The sequence below is a fragment of the Dermacentor variabilis genome, chromosome 8, assembly GCF_050947875.1.
Source record: "Dermacentor variabilis isolate Ectoservices chromosome 8, ASM5094787v1, whole genome shotgun sequence".
NCBI classification, from domain to species: Eukaryota; Metazoa; Arthropoda; class Arachnida; order Ixodida; family Ixodidae; genus Dermacentor; species Dermacentor variabilis.
In genome coordinates, this window is record NC_134575.1 from 128,594,846 (window position 1) to 128,610,759 (window position 15,914).

The following is a 15,914-nucleotide window of genomic DNA, read 5'->3' on the forward strand; positions in this document are numbered from 1 at the left end:
CGATGCCGCTCGCCTTCACGGACACATTGGTGCAAGCAAAACTTTGGTTCGAGGTAATTAGCACTGCGTAATTGGCTAGCAATCACGGAGCCAATCTCTCCCTTATACGGTAGGAGCAATATACGAAAATCAGTCGCCACAATCAGCGTATGTGAATGGGACTGTGAAGTGCGCAAGCTCAGGTATTGGAATCCTCAAAAATGCACTTTGAAAGTTCTGCTCGTGAAGCAACCTATAGGTTGCGGCTGCACGCGCGCAGACGGCCATAACGTCCACTGAGCAATTAAAACAGCATGCACGTAATAGAACAAGAAAATTTACCGACGAATACAGTGTTTCATAACGGAAAATTTGAGCACAGCGCTAACAAGTGTTTTCCCTTCACGATATATTGCCTGCCGCCGACAATCTGTGTCGCACGCCACTTCCCGAACGAAACGAAGTGTGGCGCGACAGCCTCGCACATTGGGAGATCGTAAGAGGCACTACGTGGCTGACGCGTGGGCGAGAATCACAGCATCCGCCGCAGACGGGCCTCCCAGACGACGCGCGCTATATTCTGGCCTCATCTCGTAGCCATCGTGGCCATGCTTTGTCGGCACTGCGCTTTTCTTCTCACGCTTTCGCCAAAATCTCCTCCGCTTTCCGCGTCAAGCTTCCGTAGCACCCTCCCCTTCCGCCTTCCTCCTCGCACTCGCATCGCTCTCAGCGCGTTTTTCATCCCCCGCTGCGCACAGCGTTCGCTCTTTCATCCTCCGCGCGCGTTCACTCGGATACGCCGTTACCGACGCTCGCCGCGGGAACGGGTGCCTAAGAGCTGCGTTCGAAAACACGAACACTAAGTAACAGCTCAGTAAATATCTCGAACTAGAAACGCGTCTTCCGTACAGGGTGCCTACCAAGTTGACATTTCCAAATGCCATGGGTTTTGCAGGTTTTTCGCAGTGCCTTTGCGAAATTCCCTGAGTGATGCAGAATTATGTTTTATGTCAAGACGGGCTGAAAAGACATCGCCCGATGATGTCACTCTCTAGTAAGCATACGAAAAAAAATAAAAAACGACTTTACCAAATTTTAATACTAAGGAGTAGTGTTTATGTATTCAAGAAGAGAAAATAAGGGAGAGGTTAGTAATATGCTCAGCAAATAAAATCTGTTCGATAAAACTTGCAAATGGAGTCGGACATTCTCAATACGAATAAAAAGTAGTTGCATACAGAAGGAAATATTTTCTAATATGAGCTGTTTTTGTCAACTGATAGCAAGCTCAGTGGTATGAGGCCCTAACATTGTCACAATTGAGATTCTCTCTCAAAAGCTCGTAACTCAACCTCAACTGTCCTGACATACTCTCAGCCCGCGCATGACGCCTCAGTGCTGTGTTTCACTGCTTTAAAGAGTATATTTTGGTTTGGATGAGGGACACCTACATCTCGGCATCAGCCAAGATTTTGTTTTTTGAGCTCAAGCTCCTTCAAAACGGCGGCAGCACGCTTCCTTTCCCGTTCATTCTTCAGTGCGTAGGTCCTTTCTGTTCTTGTCCTCCTTCCGCCACTCGTTCGCCCCACGGCCCATTTTAAGCTTCTTAGTCAGTTGCACAGTTCACGTCCGATTTTTCGAACTACCTAGGCGCCGTGAAGACGTCCGAAAAATCGGCCAGTTGGGAAAAATAAATGCATGTCATTCACAGCCCTTAGGTGCTCAAACCGCCACAGGCACATTCGAAAACGGTCTGATGGCCTGTCGGTACACGCATTAGGCATATCGGTGCTCGTACCGTGACAGGAAATACCGGGTGCACGCGTGACTCATATGTTTTCACCATGTGTCGGTTGCGTTCGTTGTCTCCGGACATACGGATGTACCTCTGGCCTGGATTACCACGACGTGAACAGACCATGCTCTACCGTCTGTGGCTAGGCGTTGCCTTTACAAACGCGCCTATGCTTTCCTCATAGGAATGGCCAGCGGCCTCACGTGCGACACATGTAACATCGACGAGACGCTCGCACACATTATCTGTGTCTGCCCGCGATACAATGCTGAGAGACAAGTGATGTGCAGAGTATTGGACCAGTTGGACAAACGTCCACTTTCAGAACTAAAAGCTTTAGGCCAATGCTCCGAAAGCACATCCGCGTTGAAGGCCTTACTCGCGCTATTAAGGCTCTTGTGGTCTACGGGGCTTCACGACAGACTCTAAGAATGCCGCCCCTACCGCTCTGTAGTGTATGCGCTTTGTTCGTGCTTGTCTCTCTTTCCTTCTATGTCCCCCTTCCACCCTGTTTCTCTTTTTATCCCCCTTAACCCTTCCCCCTGCGCAGGATAGCCAACCGGAACTACCTCTGGTTAACCTCCCTGCCTTTGTCTGCATTATTTTCTCTCTCTCTTCTCTACTGTGCCCCGTGGCAATAGCCCCTTCCCACGCTTGTTATGCTTCACTGCAGTACTTTTGCGTGTGCTTCACCAAGTAACATTTCTGTACAGAGGCGAAGCTGACTTTCGGGAACCGGCATTATGGAATGCACTATGCTTTCCAAGCTTCTAAGCCAATCGCGAGGACCACGAAGGCGGAGTCCGTGCCATTGCTGACAGCAACGAATTCTTTCAATAAAAAACACGGCACCCAATGGCAATAACATTGATAGCGAACGTCGAAGCAGCTAGGCCTAGCGTTGCCGCAGTGGTGGCTTCGCCTGCCAGCGGATCTGCGTGCGAGAGCTCCGGTTCGAGGCAGCGAGGTAATCAAAATGGCAGCGGTGGTGGCTTTGATAAATGCCGTTTTGGACCTGTGACGACGGCAAAACGCCCGGAAAATCGGACGGCGAAGAGTTCTTGCATCCGAAATTTGAGACGTTCTGATACATCGACTCTATGGGGTACGTGGTGGTGCCGCGAAGCCGTCCAAATTATCGGGAACCCGGAAAGCCGGTCGTTAACTTTACACTCGCAACTCCGCCAGCCGACGACAGGGCGTCAAAGACGATTCATTACGATTCCTGTCTGTTACTCGAGCCAGCATTACCGCGGCTTTCGACCCTTTCAATAAAATTACAGCTAATTTTCCCTGATAGAGGCACAAATTTCCTGAGTTTACCGTGAGTTTTTCCAGAATACTAAAAATTCCTGAGAATTCCCGGTTTTCCTGGTTTTACCGGTTGGTAGACACTCTGTTCATAAGAATAACAGCGACATATAGTTCAGCTTGCTGAAAACAAAATAAGCAAATGTTTACAATTTGCGCCAACTTGAAGCACACACAACAGCATCTTTAAAATAACACGAACAATTTTACAGCGACGCTGTTAAGGGCTACTTTCCCCACTATCGTTTCCGCGGGTAGAAAAAAAACCCGAAGATAGCGCAATGCCGGGCCGACCCGCGGCAGAGGTGCAGTTTGGTATTAAGGAACCCACATACAGAGGTTCGTTGGTCATCCGTCTTAACAGAGTGAAAGTGCACTGAGTTTTTTTTTTCTCGTGTTTCCTCTCTAAGGGCAGGATGGTCCATGTGGATAGACTAGTGAAGAAAAAACCGTGGGGGGCCGAACTACATGCAAGATGCGCTTTGCAGGCAACGAACAATGCGGCCTATATAGAGACCGTGCAGACAATGTGACAGCAGAACAGCTATAGAACTATATGATGAGTACAATCACGTGACTGATTCAAGAAGTTCGACGGCACAAATGAGACGTGGACATAGAACACATACAAAAGGACGGGTTCGCTGTCCACGTCTAATTAGCGCAGTGAATTTTTTGGAATGTTATCGTTCAACTAGATCAAAGCAAAATTGTACTTGTACATGAGTTCACTTTGCCAGTTACTGGACTCGCTAGACGCACCGCAACGTCTGGAATTCACACTAGTGGCCAGAATACGAAAATCACGGCCTGCAGTGCGCTGGCGATTTTTTGCCGACGCCTGCAGAAGCCACAGCTGTTTTGGGACAGGATTGCGCTATTTCGGCTATTCTTTCACTTTCGGTGCAATGTCCACTTTTCTTATCCTGCGCTTCGCGCCGCATTATCTCTCATCTTTCGCTGCCCTCCCTCGCTCTGTTATGCCTACGTTCACCGCAGAAACAGGCGCTCTAAAATGGTCACGGTGGATTGCTAAAAATGCATGCAAGAAAATTATGGGAATGACTAATGAGGTGTATTAGGAACATGAGAGATACATTGCAAAACGCTGATATAGTAAAACGTGTCATTGACAAAAATTTTTATGCAGCGCTACTGCCTTAAAAGAGCCCTTGAACACAATGGTCTGTAGACAGGTGGTATACAAAACAATACTATCACAGCAATGCCCTCTGACGAGGGGATGTGCTATGAATTTCCTAGCCTGATAACATGCAGGACAGCATCACTTGAGAAATATAAAACTCTGCTGATGATACAAAACAATTGTACAAAACAAGGACATTTCCGGACGGAGAGGCATAAGTTGCCGGTACGTTAAAGGAAAGTGTTTCTTTCTCTCAACTTCTGCATTTCGACACTCCGCAAAACGTGAAGGACGGTCAGCGTCTCAGCACATCGACCACAGATTGGGGGTTCACCACCACATAGCAAGTTTTTGTTTTTGTCAAACGTGTGCCCTATTCTCGCACGACAGAACAAGACATCATTTTGTCGAGATTTCGTTGATGGCTAATTGCCAAAATGTGATATTAGGAAGTGGATATTACAACAGACTTCACTATCCCACAAACGTTGCCACTAGCTCCTGAGTTTTATTGAAATGAAACGCTTCACATCTCCGGCACAAACAGGTATTGAAGAGTTAGCTATTTTGTTGCTATGGATGTGGCGATTTTGTCTGCAAGCGTATTACCTGCATACCTCTGAGCCCAGGCACCCAGCATATGATGACGTGCAGTTTATTTGTACATATCTGTCATGGAGAGCACTGCATAATGCTCCTTGAGCCCATGATTGATGTATTTGTGCGGTGACATTATAGATCTTGCGGCACTTAGAAAGTCTGTAAATATAATGACTTTTTTGTAATTTTTTTTTAATATTATCACGTGGTAGTGACAGTGGATATAACAGCAGCAAATATGTGAATGACGAAACTAGCTTTTACTGGGCGAACTTGTGCCCACGAAACCAAGTTACACTCAAAGCACAGCGATAGCGACGAACCCGGTCGGCGATCGTCAAAATCTGATCTGCCAGTCAAGTGTGTCGGCTTTTATGCACCGAAGGTTCATGATTAGTCGCTCAGGCCCGCGTGTATTCCAGAAAGTTCTACACAATTCGCGTCGGAAATTCAATCAGATTAGACAAGCTTCGGTGACAACAGACAGCAGAAAGATCCTTCGGTAACATTCGAGAAACTTCCGATACGTGCGGGCGCGTCCCGCATTAAGCAATAATATTCGTTAGACCAGTGTAAAGAGTCACCCGAAAAAAAAAAGATAAGCAAGTCACGTGTCAATATACTGCACAGCCGACCTTACTGCGAATGCCCCAGAAGTGAAGATACTAGTTGCGGGGTGCAGAATGTCAGATGCCGAAAACGACGAGGCAACAGCTGCGTAAGAGATGCCGGCATGCGACTTTGATGCAACTGTATAAAACTCCTGGCAAAGACGTTTTGACTGAAACTCTAGAAAGTACATTTGAAAGTACATCTAAGGAGCGTGCTTACTGAGTTCAACAAAGGACGTGTCACATTCCACGAGCTGCCACTGCCGCGGTGGTACAGTGGAAAACCCATTTCTACACCGAGTTTCCCCACGCACAGTAAGAAGGGTTCACGTACTGAAGGACGGTTTTCTAAGGGTATGACACGTGAGCTATCGTTTATGATAGAATATAAAGGATGTGAACAATTTGACTTTACTTTCAGGAAGTATGTAAAACTGGAATAGGACCTCTGTAGATGCAGAGGCCACTCATTCGACTCGGCGTAGAGCCATGCTATTGAACTTCTAAAAGCACCTGTTGCTAGCCGGATACCAAATTTGTGAACAGGATCAAGCATCGTTAGGGCACTTTGTGTAGCAAACTAATTCCCTCTAGCACCAGAGTCCAGACGTGTACATACGAGGGTCTTGTACAAGGTCATTGGCCATTTCCTTCTACTGCATCATGTTGTGTGTGATAAAATTTTAAGAAGGTTGATTGTTTTTTTAGACATTTCTGCTTGAGATGCTTCATGTGCCAAATGAAGGTTAGTTCTCATCCAAAATGCGCCTAAAATTTGTGTTGTATAGTCAGACGTAACTGTTGCCCCTAAAACATTACATTGTGATCGCGGACCAAGCCTCTTTTCCCTGTGTAGTGAATGCCGTGCGCATGCCGCTAAAACAGGCGTGCGCTTGTATGACTAATTCAAAGCGCCCCTAATAGGCTAGCCGCACCTAATAGACTAGCCGATCAGGTGTCTAAAATGGGGCCACAGAGTTCCGCTACGAACTAGCCGTACCAACGTACGCCCCTTATTTCGGTTCGCGGATGGCGTTCACTACACTTCTAAACACAACGCAGAAACTTTTACTCTAAACGACCTTCAATTCATCCTCATTGGCAGATTTTGACAATTTGTTTAGGCCAAGCTGTACGACTTGAAACCAAACTGCACACCATTTACGTGGGCCCAGTAAAACATCTTAGGTTGTAAAGACGCACGCAGATAATTCATTTTAACTTCAAGAAAAGTGCAGCTCAGTACACCTCCCTGTGGCACACGTCTCCTGAATAAACGTACGGGAGAGAGTACTGCCAATTCTTACACGAAATGTTTGATTTGACAAGTAGCTCTCAATTATGCATAACCTGTTTCCCTGGATCCCCCTTGCCAACAAGTCTTAGTGGATTCCATAGCACCATGTCATATGATAGGTCTTTTCATTTCTGAAAACACCGAAAGTAACAATGTTTGCGTACAAATGCGTCTCTAATGCTTGACTAAGTGCGGACGAAGTGGTCATTCGTGCACCTACCTTCCCTATGAACGAACTGGTAAAGATCTAATAAGTTATTTATTTCTGAGAAATTATTTAAGCGTCTAGTTATGATCTATTCCAAGACCTTACAGAGACAGCTGGTCAGTCCAATCGGTCTGTACGTGTTTGACAAAGACGCGTCCTTTTCCCGCTTAAGAATGGGAAATATAATCGCTTCCCTCCAACAGGCAGAAAAGTAGCCAGATGCTCAAATAATGTTAAAAAGTGAGAGGATTGTGATAAAAGTTTCAGAGTGGAGGTGTCTTATCATTCCATACATCATGCGGTCAGATCCCGGCGCAGACATAAGCCAGTAGCTAAGCGCTGCGTAGAGTTAAACTATAATAAATTGGCTGTTATATCCTTCAGACGACCTGCACTTGCGCTCAAGTGCCTTCCTCTTTATTAGCATCTTGTTCCTCAGTAATTCATTTGAATAATTTGCAGAACGAGATACCTCTTCAACTTGAGCCCCTAAAGATTTCGCCTGGTCTTGCAGGATATTTCCTTTATCATTTAATAATTGCACCAGATGTGGCGCCCGAACGATGCATTATTCTAAACCTGTTCCAAGATTTCTTCTCATCCGTGTATAAATTGATATGTGCTATGTCCTTTTGCCAGCTTTCCCATTTAGCTTGTCCGCGCGTCCATCTTCCCCTGATTTAGTGCGTTTAAAATAATTAAATTTTCGCCGTGCGCCAGTCGCGAAGGAGTCCCAAGTCTTTCTTTTGCTTCGTGCGCGCTTCTCTGCGCTCTTCATTCCATCATGGAACACGACGTTCGGTAGAGAGTCCGTTTGCTTGTGCGATGCACTCAGAAGCAGCATCAGCAATGAAGGCTGCTAAGTACATAACAGCGTCACCTATGCTTAGAGCACTCATTTCGACCCGCGACAAACCCGTGAGCTCTCGGAACAGCTTCCAGTTGGCTGATTCGACCTTCCAGCGAAGGGCGTGTGGCGACCATTTTTTTCCTGTTTTGTTGTTTTCAGCAGTACAGGAAAGTAGTCGCTGCAGTAGGCATATATAATAAAACTCCACTGGATGTACAGCAAGAGTATCGGAGACGCTATAGTGAAGTCTACGGAGGAATATGTGTTCTCAGCACAACTGTTAAAGACTGTTCTTTTTTAGAGCGCAGCTCTTTGGCGTCCGTTCCTGGGTTTCGCGTCGTCGTCGGCGTTGTCGTCGGCCTCGTAACCAGCTCCGCCCCCCTTTCATCCCCCCAGCGCTAGCAGCGACCGACTGATACCGCTGGATGCCGCTGACGCCGCTAGAGAGTCAAGATAACGTGACTGCATAGAACACCGTCGCCGCCATGCAGAAAGAGGAGGAAAGGGTCCCCCCCCCCTGTTCTTGTGTGGCGGATAGGGTGCTCTTCAGTTGCCGACGCGCCGCTTATTTCACGTAGGCCCCGGCACGTCGACGAATACGTGACCACCTTCCCACGGCTACACCTGGTTCTTAGCGCTGCGGAAGCGAGGGTATCATATTGTTTGTGTCGGCATCGGCGGTGTTGTCCCTGAAACCAACTCCGCAGCTGGGGTTGACTCACTATCGGCGTCAGCGGCATCAGTCAGTTGCTGCTATCTCTTCCCTCCTCCCTTTATCGTGTTGTCCGCTTGCTGCGCGCGCTTCTGCCCCCATCGTTTGCCGCTGGGTGTACACGCCGCCCCCCTCCCCCCTCTTCCTGCGAGTCTCCGGTTGTCAAAGCGCCGGCTCGAACTTAATTCCTTTCTTCGCTCCTCCTCCAATGCAACCCCTGTGCGGTGGCAATCAGAGAGCCAGATCGGTGGCGGCGGATCTGTATATGTGCACCGCCCGAGCCGAAATTGCCGCTGCCGTTCGCCCTGTGCGGTGGCAATCAGAGAGCCAGATCGGTGGCGGCTTGACATAAAGACAAACAGCAATTTCCTAACACTTATGCGGGAGAACATCCCGTTCCTCTCGCTCGTAACGCGTCCCACGGCTGTGACAACCTCGCGAGGCACTTGTATAGATCTCGTCTTTGAGAATCAAGCATTGGTGTACCAAGTCGAACATATATCAGTCTATTTCTCCGACCACAAAGCTTCCTTCATGACTGTCAAGAACTGTTAGTGGAGTCTTTGTTAAAGGAATACGTGTGAAGAATAAAAAAAAATTCTGTGATAGCGCATACATGTGTTGCTCGATTTCTTTGCCTCAATCTATCGAAAAGGTGAAACAGCTTATTTGCTGCGCTCAAATTTCGCATTAGGAAGTAACGTAATCGTCGGTAATTTTTTTTTTTTAGCAGACAGGCCCCATTGGAGAAAAACAAAATTTTCAATTAACCTGTCCTCTCGCATCGCAGCGACAGTCCCTACACCGGGTGTTGTGTGCGTTTAAATCTCCAAGGAACATGTGAGGTTCAGGTATTGGATGTACTAAAGCTTGGAATTCTTGTCTATGCAGCTTATAATTAGGTGGTGTATAAAGAGAGCATGCGGTGACAAGTTTATTTGACAGTACAGCTCGAGCTGCAACGGCCTCGAGCGCCATTTGGAGTTCTATGCGCTGGAAGGCAGTACGTTTATATACCACAATTGCTGCGCCACCAGACGACGCAGTGGCCTCTTCGCGATCTTTACGGAAAATAACATAGTGTCATGGAAATTTTCTATGCCTAGAATTCAAGTGTGTTTCTTGTACATGCAGCACCTTTAGATTAAATTCACGGAGATGTTCTCGAATATCATCAGCGTTACGAAGTAGACCTCTGACGTTCCACTGAATTATTAGACTACATATTAAAATAAATGTTTTGCTGTGTGTATCAAACAGGGGAATCTTAGTTTAGCTTGCAGGACTATTTTTGAGCCCTACCATAAGCCCTACTACATCGCCTCTTGCGAGCCTTGTGTTTTCCGTGAAAGCCTTGCCTCGGGAGACATCATCTTGGAGCCCACCGTCCCAGAGGCTGATAGGCTAGTCCTAGCCTCTGAGCTGTGCTAACTGCTTCCAGCGCTAGCATAAGCCTCCAGTGCGGTCGAGTTGAGGCAAGGCACGGCCGTCTTGTCTGCACGTATACCACGTGGCAGCGTGGCGACGCTGCATGCCGGCTGTGCGTGACGAGGGCGGCCGTCAAGTGGCGTTGTGGTGCTGCTCCCGATGCACCGCTTCGGGGTAAGATGTCCTCTATGCAAATGTTCCTGGGATGCGCTGTCGTGCTTCTCCGAAAGCTATGTTTTCCTTTAATTTTATCACAATTATTTCCATTTATTCCGACTACACATGTTCTAGAATATATATGCAGGACGGCCACCATCACAATGCAAAGAGGCTCGGCATCACAGTCGTCTGCAGAATGCTCTTGACTACCGATTTCGCCCAGGTTGGCCAACCACGGCATCACCGAGAAGCCTGCCCATACCTCTGGCATTCGAAACAGCACAGCGGGTTTCGAATGGACCATCGTAGACTGATTTTAATGTATCGCGTTGCTAGTGTCTACGGCAATGTGCCATAGCCAAAGGTAACAACTATATTGTGCCTAGTTTGTAACTCCGTGTTGTCGCGTCTGATATTGGTTCTTTGTACACTGGTTACGTGTTCATTGGTGCATCGTTCCAGATGTTCCGAATCGCGCAAATTCATCCGGTCATCCTCGGAAATTAGGCCTATCCCCGTATTCATGGTTAGGTGTGTCGTTACGGTGATGGGGATATCCCCCCATATAGAACAAAGTTGGTTAGCTTGTCGTACTGCGCTTTGCTTTGACTTGGAGTAATAGATTCTCACATGGGGGCCATCTGGATCGCTTCGGTAAGTAATATAGATCGAAGCGGATAGTCGGCGCTGTAAGGGCGCTGCCATGTTGCGATAATTGATCATGGTTAAGGTCGCTATTACGGTTACCGGCGGTAACTGCTAGAGTAATTCTCGGTATACTATGGGTATGCACAAAGACCATAACATGTAAGGCATGGCTGAACCGTATCATATAGCTAGCCGAAATAAAACTCTCTAGTGCAGCCAATAATCAGCCAGTTACATCCGGAACTATATATCGCTGCGCAAGGGCATTGCCTCTGCACCCCTCGTACCTACGGCCGCGCTACAAGGTACATGTGAGATAGAGTGTAGTATCCCTTTCAATATCATGGAGTATGTCGTATACTCGCATATAATTAATTTCTTTATTAGCAATCACCTTTCACTCCTACACAGCGTAGCACGGCCTCTGCATAATTCTGTCATGTGTAACCTACTGGCTATACCTCTTCACGATACACATTCAAACTCTCCAGACCATGGCGAGTTCGCGCACATCACGCCCAGTTGCTAACTCCCAGACAGATCGCATTCTTTACTTCAATAAACATTTCACAAAGTACCTAACCAACAAATAATTTAAAGCTCTCTCAGTGCATGACGACGACTTAACGTGGATAAAGAAAGTTAACCCCTCGCAATCACCAAGTATCAATAACACTACTTGTACCCTTCTTTGAGGTCTGGCATTTGCTGGGCAACCCACTGGACAGCGATGTATCACCACTAGTCTCCCCATTTCCTCCTTACATCGCTCCAGGCGTCTGTCAATTAGCAACGTACTTCAGCACCTGAGCGGAAGTGGAGACGCGCTTTGTGCGGGAGTGGTCGGGCGCCAGCAACGCATTGCCGTGTCCATAGGGCGTCTTACAAGGGAAACTAGCTCTCCTGTTCTCGAGAGTAGATGTAAGCATGAAATGGCAACCGGCAAAGCATATTGGTGAAAAATGGTACAAGTGACAATGCTAAAATGGGTGTAGTGCTTGTTCGCAACGGCACACATCACCAGACCACACCGCACCACGCCACGCTGTGTACTAGTCATGAACGCTGCCCAACTAGAAGAAAACCGGCTGAAGGCGGCACGACAGGCAACGAAAGAAGGCACGGAGACCGATGCACCGCCCAGCTAGAAGAAAAGCGCTTGAAAGAGGAACGACCAAGCGCCTCAGCACATCTCACTTGTTGCTCCGTGATCTCAACGCAAGAGGTCACGTATTGGGCCGCCACTGAGCAAAGGGCCGGCTTCAAGCAGCGTTCGCTTGCCAAGGCTGGCAGCGTGACGTAATGCTCTTTTCTAATTTTTAAAGCTTTCCTAACGCAGTCGAGCCGAGTTTCGCCGTTTCCATCAATTTGACCTTCATTTGGCCGTAGCAGTGCCGTAGCATTGGCAGCGCATCGCGTGACCCGCCGCGCCAATCTCCGCCGCTGCCGGCGGCGGCGGCTAGGAACATGCGCTCTCAGCACCTGGGATGCCGCCTGACCACTTGACTCGCCGCGCGCCTGGACTGGCAGCCCCGCGCTCGCCTAGTCAGTGCGAGTTTGGCCATGGATGAGGGAGCCTGGGCCGTCTTTCAGCTGTGCGCTGGAGTGGGAGGCTTTGAGCCGTCGTCACCAAGCGGCGTCTGACTACTCTGCGGATTTCGCCCCTCGAGCTGCTTCACTGAAGAGGGTCCGGAATGCAACAAGCGTCGCACCGTCGAGATCAATGTAGCGACAGCGTTCGCACCCTGTCCGTTTGTGCTTCGACGATACGCATGTTCGCGGCGTCGCCTTGCATGTCTACCACTTGCACTTTTTCTGTGGCACAACAGGCGTCGCAAAGTCGAGCGATGCGTGTCTGTCTAAGCCTAATCACAGTCATGTCTAGCCAGCGACCTAGGCAAAGCAGTCATAGCAAGCTTAACGATGATTCTAGAACTAAGTACATCAATTACAGCTAAACCAAAGGCTAACCAAGTGAAACGAATACTTAACCAGGCTGACCCAAGCTTTCGCTTTACATATCGAGCGTTAACTAAGCTAAGCCGCAGTCAATTTTTTCTTTCTTCAATAAAGGCAAAGCGGTGCTTCCGGACGCGTCCGGTGCCACGCCACGCCGCAGCTCGGCGAGCGCAGTAGATCCGCAGCAAATTGCATGTTCCAGAACTAAAGTGTGTGGTGCCCTGTATCTACGTTTTGAATATCGCTATTGGAAACTGCAAATACAACTTCGGCGTACGAGAAGTTACAGCTTGAGTAATATTGTGAACAAACGTTAGCAAGAACATGGAAGCAGCATTTTTTGGTAACTTCTTTGGGAGACTAGCCAATGTAATGCGGTCCTCCGCAAAGGGGGGAAGGGGGGCATCTCGCTTGGCTCTCGCAACTTGCCCGAATGTTCTCGTTAGAGTGCCTAGAAAACGGCTCTGGCATTCGCCTCAAAGGGAGATGAAGTATTTCATGATCAATAATTATTGCAGGATACTATGCTCACATCCACGCGAGGGGTTGCGCGCAAACGCCTGCCGCCACATTATACACCGTGGTAGCGGCGTTGCGGTCTCGCTCGTCATCTGGAGCGTCATTTGCCGCTCCAGATGATATCGTCTCTGGCGCTGTGACCAAACGCTTTCGTTTGTGCACTTGGACGCGCCCGATGTAGAGAGACGCAAAATCTATCAACGATAGTACTTCACCGCAACTAATTGCTCGGTAATATCGTCCCTAGCTGAATACGAGAAAAAAATATTTCAGCTTCATTAGTAAATATCCCTTGTACAATACCAAGAAAAAATAAAAGCCACCCTTACCATGAAAAAAATAATTAGTAAATGAAGAAAGACATAAAAAAAGGGGAAAAGTGATGGCTACGCTATCTTGAAATTACCACACCAGTTTCCTCCCCATGACGCCGTAGATTTTGTCCCTGTCTCCTTAGGTCTACTTGTAATTTTACCTCAATAAAATGAAGTACATGGTATTCTAAAAGAGCAGAGAAATGAACATATAAGAAGTTGAGTAACTTTCAGTTCACCAATACGTCGGAAATACAGAAATATGGTTTGCAACCCGTGATGTCCCTCGGACGTATCGGCATTCCGTCATCGGCGCGGAATTCAATAATGAAGCATTCCAAAATACAACAAAATCAACGGAAGGATGGTTCATTGAAAATAGTTTACACTTTTAAAGCCATTCTGCGTTCTTTCTAGTGTCATTTTCATTTTGCTTTTTGTGCGCCATCACGGTTGATGAGTCTTACGGGTATGTTATCGCGCGGATTCGTAGGTGAAAACTGACGCGCGTCTGCTATTGTGGAGCACAGTTTTCCCTCGTCGCCTCTCACCAAAGCTTCGCTTAGACCAGTTCGCACAGTGCATGGGATCTGGCGTTTCCTTTTTGTTTTGTTTTTTTGCAAAAAGATGGTGTTGCTTCTATCATTTAGAGATGAGTGGTCAACGTGCGATGAGATTTAGATGAGTGGACAACGTTGTGGAACGCTAGGTCTCTCAAGGCACTGCAAGGGGCTGTCCGTAGCACGGGGCTCGCTCGCGATCACGGCACGGTCCTTCGTCTTCCTTTTCAGCCGGCACATACACAGGGGCGCGTCTGCTTCATTGCACTATTATCAATCGATATTACGCTTATTGTGTAAGTACTGTCGATATGTTTTATATATTCTTCATTCTTAAAGGACGGCACATATGCAGTGATACATACCCATGGACGAAAGCTAGCATCAGAGAGGTTCATGGAAGAGCCTCAAATTACCAGTGGCACATATCTACTCACTCAAGTTCGCGTTAAAAAGCGACATTACGGAGCATCATCACATACCCTATTTTGCATACATACCCAATAGTCCGAGTTGGTCGAAGGGATCGCTTTCTACCCTATTCCTTCAAAAGAGCAGCCCCGAGCTGATTAGACCACGGGCTACCTAGTGACCCAAGTTGTAGGCAGAGTGGTTAAGCGAGAGCATGCTTAGATACACGCATAGATAACTAGACATAGAGCAAGCAACGAGAAGATTCCAAAAAAATGTTTATAGCCTTATAAGCTTAGTCTGCGTTAGTTGGTAGACGTAGCAACACATATTTAAGCATTCTACAGCGCTTGGGTCACAGTGCCGCTTACTTATTTTGGAGGGTTCCAAGGGTAACCCATTAGGCTTGGTGCTACGTCACGTTCTGCGCGGAAAAGCTAGCGCACAAAGTAAAGGAACACCGGACGATGAGATAATTGAAACAAAGAGGATTGGTTGCGAATGAGCACGTGTATAACCAGCGGGCAAAGAATGGAGAGCAAAAATATCAGAAATTTACAAAAATCAGAGAAGCTACTGAATATTCAGCTATATTTTAGTAATAACTATGTGTGCTTGCCGAACGCTGCGATCGTGATCAGCGACTCGCAGGCGGCAATCCGCGGCTTCGCGAGCGGTCGTGTCTCGCGGGAAGCGGCCCACATACTCCAAATTTCTGACGACGGCGACTCGTCATCGCCCGCGCAACCCCAAAATTCTACGGTATTCCTCCTGTGGACTCCGGCACACACCGATGTTCCGTTCGCGGGCAACGAGGCGGCCCACGCCACGGCTCGACGTCTCACACGCCGTACCGCCGCTGGTTTTGTGGCCGCCTTCGCCCCCGAGAGCGGGGCATCGGTTCTGCAGGATTGGGGCGCTACAACAGAAACACAGAAACAAGAAACACACTGGGCGTGGGGCGATCGCCTAACCACGTTCAGAGACCTCACCCAACAGTACAGACTCAAAAGATGCACATTCCCGCCACCGCACGATAAAGTGAACAGGAACGAGGTCGTAACTTTACGCTTGCTCCAGACAGACACCTACCCTAGCCCCGCTATCTCACCACTGCTATCCGCGTTTATATCCAACAGACGCGTGTAAAACATGCATAGAACAGTGACTCGAGGCACTAGACCACACCCTGAGAGGCGGTGGGTTTGAACTCTGGTGAGAGTTGTCAGCACCTGTGGGGAGCGTACCGAGCGTATCCTCGCGGTTCTTGCCAGGGTTCCGACCCCCTAGCCGGTGGGGCGACAGCACACTAGCTCGAACTACTCGGTGGCCGAGTTCCGAGTGCGCTGTCTCAAGCCGTACCTTTCTCGCAGTTCGAGAGTAGGACCGTTGCAATCCAGCCCAGC